Source organism: Crocuta crocuta, unplaced genomic scaffold (assembly GCF_008692635.1).
Source record: "Crocuta crocuta isolate KB4526 unplaced genomic scaffold, BGI_CrCroc_1.0 scaffold1838, whole genome shotgun sequence".
NCBI classification, from domain to species: Eukaryota; Metazoa; Chordata; class Mammalia; order Carnivora; family Hyaenidae; genus Crocuta; species Crocuta crocuta.
This window is the reverse complement of record NW_027527015.1, coordinates 73,586-80,816: the sequence shown is the minus strand read 5'-3', so window position 1 is coordinate 80,816 and position 7,231 is coordinate 73,586.

Below are 7,231 nucleotides of genomic sequence, written 5' to 3'. Positions count from 1 at the left end.
CCCATATAAACCCAGGAGACATTATGTGTTTAAAGGATTGAAAGTCTAATACAGCAAGGGTTTTAACTCCAAAATAGAAGGTGCCCTTACTGGGTTGTATTATGTACTCCACTATGTAAAATTAGAAGGTCATTCTTCATGGGATCACATATCAAGAATTAAACCTGTACCTTCCTTACAGGAATCTAGTACGCAAGCTGACACATCTGCTTATTCCTGTGAACCAGTGGAAGACCTCAAGTCTCTCTTCAAATGACAGTAATGGACTGAAGGAAAATTACCAAAGGTTTTTTTTTTTATATTTAGGCTTCTCTTTCTCATAGTATGAGTCTTATTTTGTTTTCTTTTCCAGTGTCTCCCTGCCTGATGCCAGCACTCCTTCACAGCCATAATTTCTAGAAGACAGATGATCCTTTCTACTCAAGGAGGTTCATATATGTTGTCTACCTTGGATTGGCTGCCTCTGCCTGTGGTAACTCCTATATATATATACCTCCTATATACCTTCCACAACTGACCAATGTTGACCCATAGGTAAGGACATCTCTATGCCCCTACTCAGCAGGAAGAAGTTACAGAAGATGAGACCTTCCACCCTCAGCAACCTCAAAGATTTGAAGGGTCAAAATTGTTCAGGGGAGAATGATGTGGGAAACAAAGGCAGAAGGAAATGGCAGATAACTCCTTATAACCTGGAGCCCATTGACAAATACTTGAGGCAGACAAAGCAACATGTTTCTCCAGGAACTCCCTACTGTCTTAATGCTAATGCTTTGCTAGGGGGAGAAACAACCATTGACAATAGCTAGGCCTGTGCATATTCTTTAGCATATGAATATCTCACTGGAAAGTTCTCCTGGACTTTATCTCCCCCACCTCCATAGTATATAACCAGTCTCTCTTCATGGTCCCGGGGCAGCTCTTCCTGTCCATGGGTTCTGTCCCCATGCTTTAATAAAATCACCGTTTTGCACCAAAAAATAAATTAATAAAAAATAAAATAAAATAAAAATGCAAAAACAAGCAGCGTCTGGGTGGCTCAGTCAGTTAAGCATCTGACTCTTGATTTCCACTCATGTCATGATCTCACAATTAGTGAGATCAGCTTCACATTGGGCTCTGTGCAGGCAGCACAGATCTCTCAAAATAAATAAACATTTAAAAAAATAAAACACAAACACAAAGACCAATCCAAAATAGAGGAAAATTTATAACATGGACTATATAAATTTCATACTTCTACCCTGATAAACCTTGTTCAAAGAACCAAAAGACAAGTCATAAAGTGGGAGAAATTATTTGCAAACCACATATCTGAATTCAGAATGTATCCTAATCCTAAACCTTAGCTCTCTCAAGGTCTTCTGCCTCTAGGTTGGAACTCACAAACTCCAGTTACTCATTGCAGTGCAGTCCCTAATGAGTCCTCTGGACAACTTGTTTCTCCTTGGATCTTCCATCGTCCCAGCCTAAACACATTAACCATTATTTCCAATGACTCAAGGTTTGCCCTAACTCCTATCCCCATCTCCTAAACCCTCATTCCCTAAACCATTACCATCTGATCCCTCTAATCTTTCAACTAATAAGCAATTATTCCCAAAACCTTCTAAACCCACACACAATACTGTCACCCCCTCACTACCTAGACAATTACCCTCTCAAACCCTCACTCACTCACTCACCCTTAAACCATCACCTTCCAAATTCTGAACCCACTAGCTCCCCACACACCACCCACTGAACCTCCTAAACTCTGTCCTCAAACACCCACCAGCTTACCACCTCATTTACTCACCCACAAAAATATTTCGTCTCAAACCCAATAACACTCTTCTTCCCACCTCCTCACACTAAAACCCAAATCATAAGTGCATGTAACCAAAACGCCATATTCCATAAACCCAAACCCATACAGCATTAAACAATAGAATCCTAATGCCATAATCTATAAACCATACACCATGAACTCTATCTAGATACCGTAAGACATACGAATAAATCATAACCATGATAAACACATCATGAACCAGAACCAGAACCATAACCAAAACCAACATAAATATTCACAGCAATACTGTTCACAATTGGAAAATGGTACAAAACATGCACACAAGCCACAAAGGGTAAATGAATATACAACATGGGGTAGATCCATAAACTGAAATGTTCTTCTAACAAATCAAAAAATGAAATAAATTTGTGCAGCTGCTTAGGAAAACTGAATGGGGGTTCCTCAAAATCTTAAAAATAGAATTAATGAATATACCTCAGGGTATATACCCCAAATATTTGAAAACAGGGACTCACTCTGTATTTCTTCCCCCAAGTTCATAGCACCATCATGCATAATAGTCAAAAGGTGAAGCTGACCAAAGTATCCATTGAAGGGTGAATGGGTGATGTACATACAATGGAATATTACACAGCCGTGCAAAGGACCAAAGTACTGATTCCTATCACAAGATGGATGAGCCTTCAGTTCACTATGCAAGGATAATAATCTAATCATGGAAAAGAATATTGTAAGATTCTACTTGTTTGAGGTATCCAAAATAATCAAATTCACCTACAAAAAGTAAAATATGGTTGTCAAGCAGAGGGGAAAGGGGAATAGGGACTTAATGTTTAATATACACAGACTTCCACTAAGTCAAACTTTAAACATTCTCAAGTGTAAGGTAGTGATTTCTGTACAATGGTTATATACTTAGTGGCATACAACTGTAGACTTAAAATCTTTTAGGAGCTCCTGGGTAGCTCATCAGTTAAGTGTCCAACTTTGGCTCAGGTCATGATCTCATGGTTTGTGGGTTCAAGCCCCACATTGGGCTCTGTGTGACAGCTCAGAGGCTGGAGCTTGCTTTGGATTCTGTCTCCCTCTCTCTGCCCCTCCACTATTCATACTTGCTCACTCTCTCTCTCTCAAAAATAAACATTAAAATTTTTTTAAATCTTTTTTTTTTAATGTTTTATTTATTTCTAGGAGAGAGAGAGACAGCGTGAGCAGGGGAGGGTCAGAGAGAGAGGGAGTCACAGACTGAAACAGGCTCCAGGCTCCGAGCTGGCAGTCAGCACAGAACCCGACACGGGGCTCAAACCCACAAACCGCAAGACCATGACCCAAGCGAAAGTCGGACGCTTAACCGACTAAGCCACCCAGGCGCCCCGGTTTTTTTTAAATCTTTTAAATGGTCACTATTATGTTTTGTAAATTGAACCACAATTAAAGTCATGACAAAAATTCATGGAAACTACATTACTTCTCAAAACAACTATATCAGTAATGCATCAGAAAAACATATAACACATCAAACTTCATGATGGAGTTCAAACCCTGCCTGGACAGAGTTCACAAGATACAACATATTACTAAAGGACACTGTGGTAGAATTATATTAGTGGCCACTATGCTGTGGATGTTGTGGATGACTTAGGATATGGTAGAAACATGCCATTTAGGATTTCCAATCTTCCACCACATCACTCAGAAAAAAAAAAAAAGTTGAAAAAAAAACAAATTCAGTGAAATTGTAGTATACAAAATCAAGATACAAAAATTATTACATTGGTCAAACTCATGCTGAACCATCACAAGGAGAAATTAAGAAAACAATTGAGAAAAACTTTACCACATACATGGAAAACCTATACCCTGAAAACGATAGAACACTGATGAAGACACAAATAAATGGAAAGGTATTATGTGCTCATGGATTATAAAAATGAATATTACAAAATTATCCACTTACCAAACAGTGATATACAGATTCAATGTAATTCCTCCTGTTCAACATTCTAGTACCATTCTGCACAAAAATAGAAAATCCTGAAAGGTATACGAAACCACAGAGGATATGAAGAGCAAGAGAATCTGTATAAAGAAGAACAAACCAGGAGGCATCACACTCTCTGATCTGAAACTATATTACAAAGCTATGGTAACCAAAACAGTATGCTATGCGCTAGGAGACAGAAAGACCAATGGAGTTGAATGGAGAGCCAAGAAGCAAATCCTCATGTATGTGATCAATTAGCTGCAACAAAGGAGCCAAGAATATGCAGTGGTGAAAGGACTGTCTCTTCAATGAATGATGCTGGGAGAACTAGACAACCCTAAGAAGAACACCAGACCCCTATCTCACACCACACACAACAACTAACTAAAAACCCACAACATCTAAGAGGAAGGAAGAACACTGGTATAGAGATCAGGGATGCCCTGAAGTCAATGAGCCCTGGTGCCCTGATGAGATCCATTCCCAGTGGGGACATTGGTGGGACCTGCAGTGGTTCTGATTCTCTCCTGAGCTCCCCTGATTAGGTACCAGCATAGAAAACGCTGGACTCAGGTGTCTCCTGGTGATGTTTCCAACTCTAAAACAACGGCTTTACAGAGAAACAAGAGAATGTGCTTCAGAACCTTCCTCAATGAGGAACAGAAGAGGGAAATTGAAAGGGATGAACCCCAAGGAGCTTTTCCTGAAAGGGCCCTTGTGGGGAGAGGCAAAGACCAGACAGTGAGGAAGTGGTGGACAACAGCACACCAAGTGCTTCCCTCACACATGGGAAAGGCCCTGTTCTGAGGGCACGAGGACCAACCACCCATTTACACACCAGGGGGCTCCTTCTCTCAGTCCTGACTGAGGATACTGTCCTAGAGAGAAGTGTTCCGAGCTTGCACTTGCATCTTGTGGTTTAGGGTCATAATCCTGATGGGGGACCCCTTGCCCAAGCATGTGCTCCAGGTGACACTTTGATCAGATATACCAGAAGTTATCTACAAGGGGGCCCTCCCATGAATACTTCTGAGAGGTGGACCAGACACAGATAAAATGGGCTGGCCTCACTCACAAATATCATCTCTGGGCCCATCCAAGTGCCAGAGTCTTGGGGGATTCCGGCCACTGAACCCAATCCCTTCCCTTGCTTCCCACCCCAGCAACTATTCCTCAGCCCTCACACTGGGATCAAGGCCAGTTCCTCAACACATCAGGCATTCAGGGAACTCTTGTTGGCCACTGGTGGGCACAGCTCCTGTCCGGGCACTGTCCTCCAGACGCGTGGTGCCAAGCAGGCATCAAGGTGGACACCGGAGCAGCGTGGGTGTGGGGGAGCAGCCTACTAGGTTGGACTGTACTAATATTCTATCTTTAACATCTCCTTAGTGCCTACCATGGCACAGGCCCCAGCCAGTCACTGGGCTTACAGACACAGAAAGATGCTACTCTGTGCAGGAGGGCATTGGAGGGGGCCCACTGACCCCAGGCCCACCACTGACCAGAGCCCTGAACATTGCACATGACCTCTGAATACACCTACAGCTGGCCCATTCCCAGGGCACTCAGGCCTGGGGTCTTAACCATGGGACATCTTTCCTCAAAAACACAGGCCTAGAGGGCCCCCAACACCTACTACAGCCTTGAAGTTTCCAGAAAGCCCACATATTCTGTTGGATATCTGCAGGCTAGAGGGGAATAAGCCAGGAAAGTGACACCCCCATGGAAGAAATGCTGAGGAGACTGTCTTCCCCAATCCCATGAGTCCTGCCCTCTGGATCCCTGGACCCCTGGACCTCAGGGCTGGTGAGAAGGCTGGGCTGAGAGGCTCTCTTTGCATTATTGTTGATCTTTCCTTCCTCGGATGTGGCCCGGAACCTTGGAAATAAATGCTGAGATTGGATTTTTCAAGTGTTTTCCTGAAACAGTGGTTGATGCCAAAGATGTCTTGATGCTGCCATGGATGGGCCCACAGTGGGGAGCAGCCAGAACTGGGGACAACTTACTGTCCTCCACCTCCTGGGGCTGATGCCCATCACTTACCTGGTAATAGAATTTCTCAATATCTTCTGTTGGCAGGAGAAGGTGGGATGGGGGAGGTCTCCGGGGGTTATTCCAAAACCATGGACATCTCTCTACATCAGCACCATATACCTGGTGGCTCTGCTCTGCATATTAGATCCTCTTAGAAATTACATCTGGGATCAGATGCTGTTAGTTCCCTGTTCCAGCCTCTGTGCCAGTGGCCCAACTGCTTGTGCTGAGGCGTGTACAATGTCACGGACAGGAGGCCAGCCCTGGGGCTGATCCCCACTTGGCAGCATCAAGAGACCTGACACAAGCCATGGGAGGGAAGCTTACAGGAGGCGCTCAACTACAAGCTGAATCTTTGAGTTGCTGTTCCATGAGTCAGGGCCTATTTTCTGGAAAACTCACTGGTGGGTGCAGCAACTCAGATTTTCAGAAATATCTCATGGGATTTGATGTCAACTAATGTAATATGAAAGGACCTTACTTGGTCTTATTAACTTCGATGTGGCTGAATTAGGACACATGGGCCCTATTTACAAAATGCCCCAGGTTGCCAATGAGGAGACAGCTTGAAGTCAGAAAGTACTGGATCAGGAAGCTGGGTCCCCAGTGTCCTCCCTTTCCAAACTGTGAAGACCTAGGATGTAATGTTCAGGGACCACTGATACCCTTGCTCCTCGGAAGGTGAGAAGGACACAAGCTTGAGTTATGGCTAAAGAGCACACGGTAGAGATGCCTGGGCAATCCCAGGGCCCACTGGGGCTTTGGCACACATGTCGGCAAGGCCAGGCCAAGGCTCATTGAACAGTAAAGCAATGAGGTTCCCAAGGAATCAGCCCTGACACCACCTGCCCTATCTACTGGAGTTTTAATTTCTTGGATCTGCTGCTCCCCATCTCTTGCTCATGTCACTGATGCCAGCATGCCTCTCCTGAAAGAGCAACCACCTCTTACCTTCCATGGTCTATGTTCCAGCCATCCTGCAGCTTCACTTTTTAGAACACAGCACAGAAGAGAGCAAGCAATCATGAGGCAGTGCATGAGGGCTGCACCTGCATGCAAAGCTGTGCCATCACTGTGACTGTCTGGATGTGGTCCAGCCACTTAGGGCCTCAGGATGACTAGGTTATCCACCCACATGTCACACAGTCACATGCACATATGTGAGCAACTGGCTGTGCCTAACTCTTGTTAGCCAAAATGTTTGATCTTACAGAGGCTACAGCCCTACACATCAGGTGACATTTAATCTCCTGAGGTTGATGACTCTGAGGAACAGTTGTTATTGGGCCAGCCCAGATCTTGTGTCTGACTCACAGAAGGAGAAGAACACAAGGTTTGTTTGCTGGGGCCAGTTGCCCCCATAATTGCATGCTCCCTTGAAGGTAGGCAGGAAGTCTTCCACCTCTGGAGCATTTGGA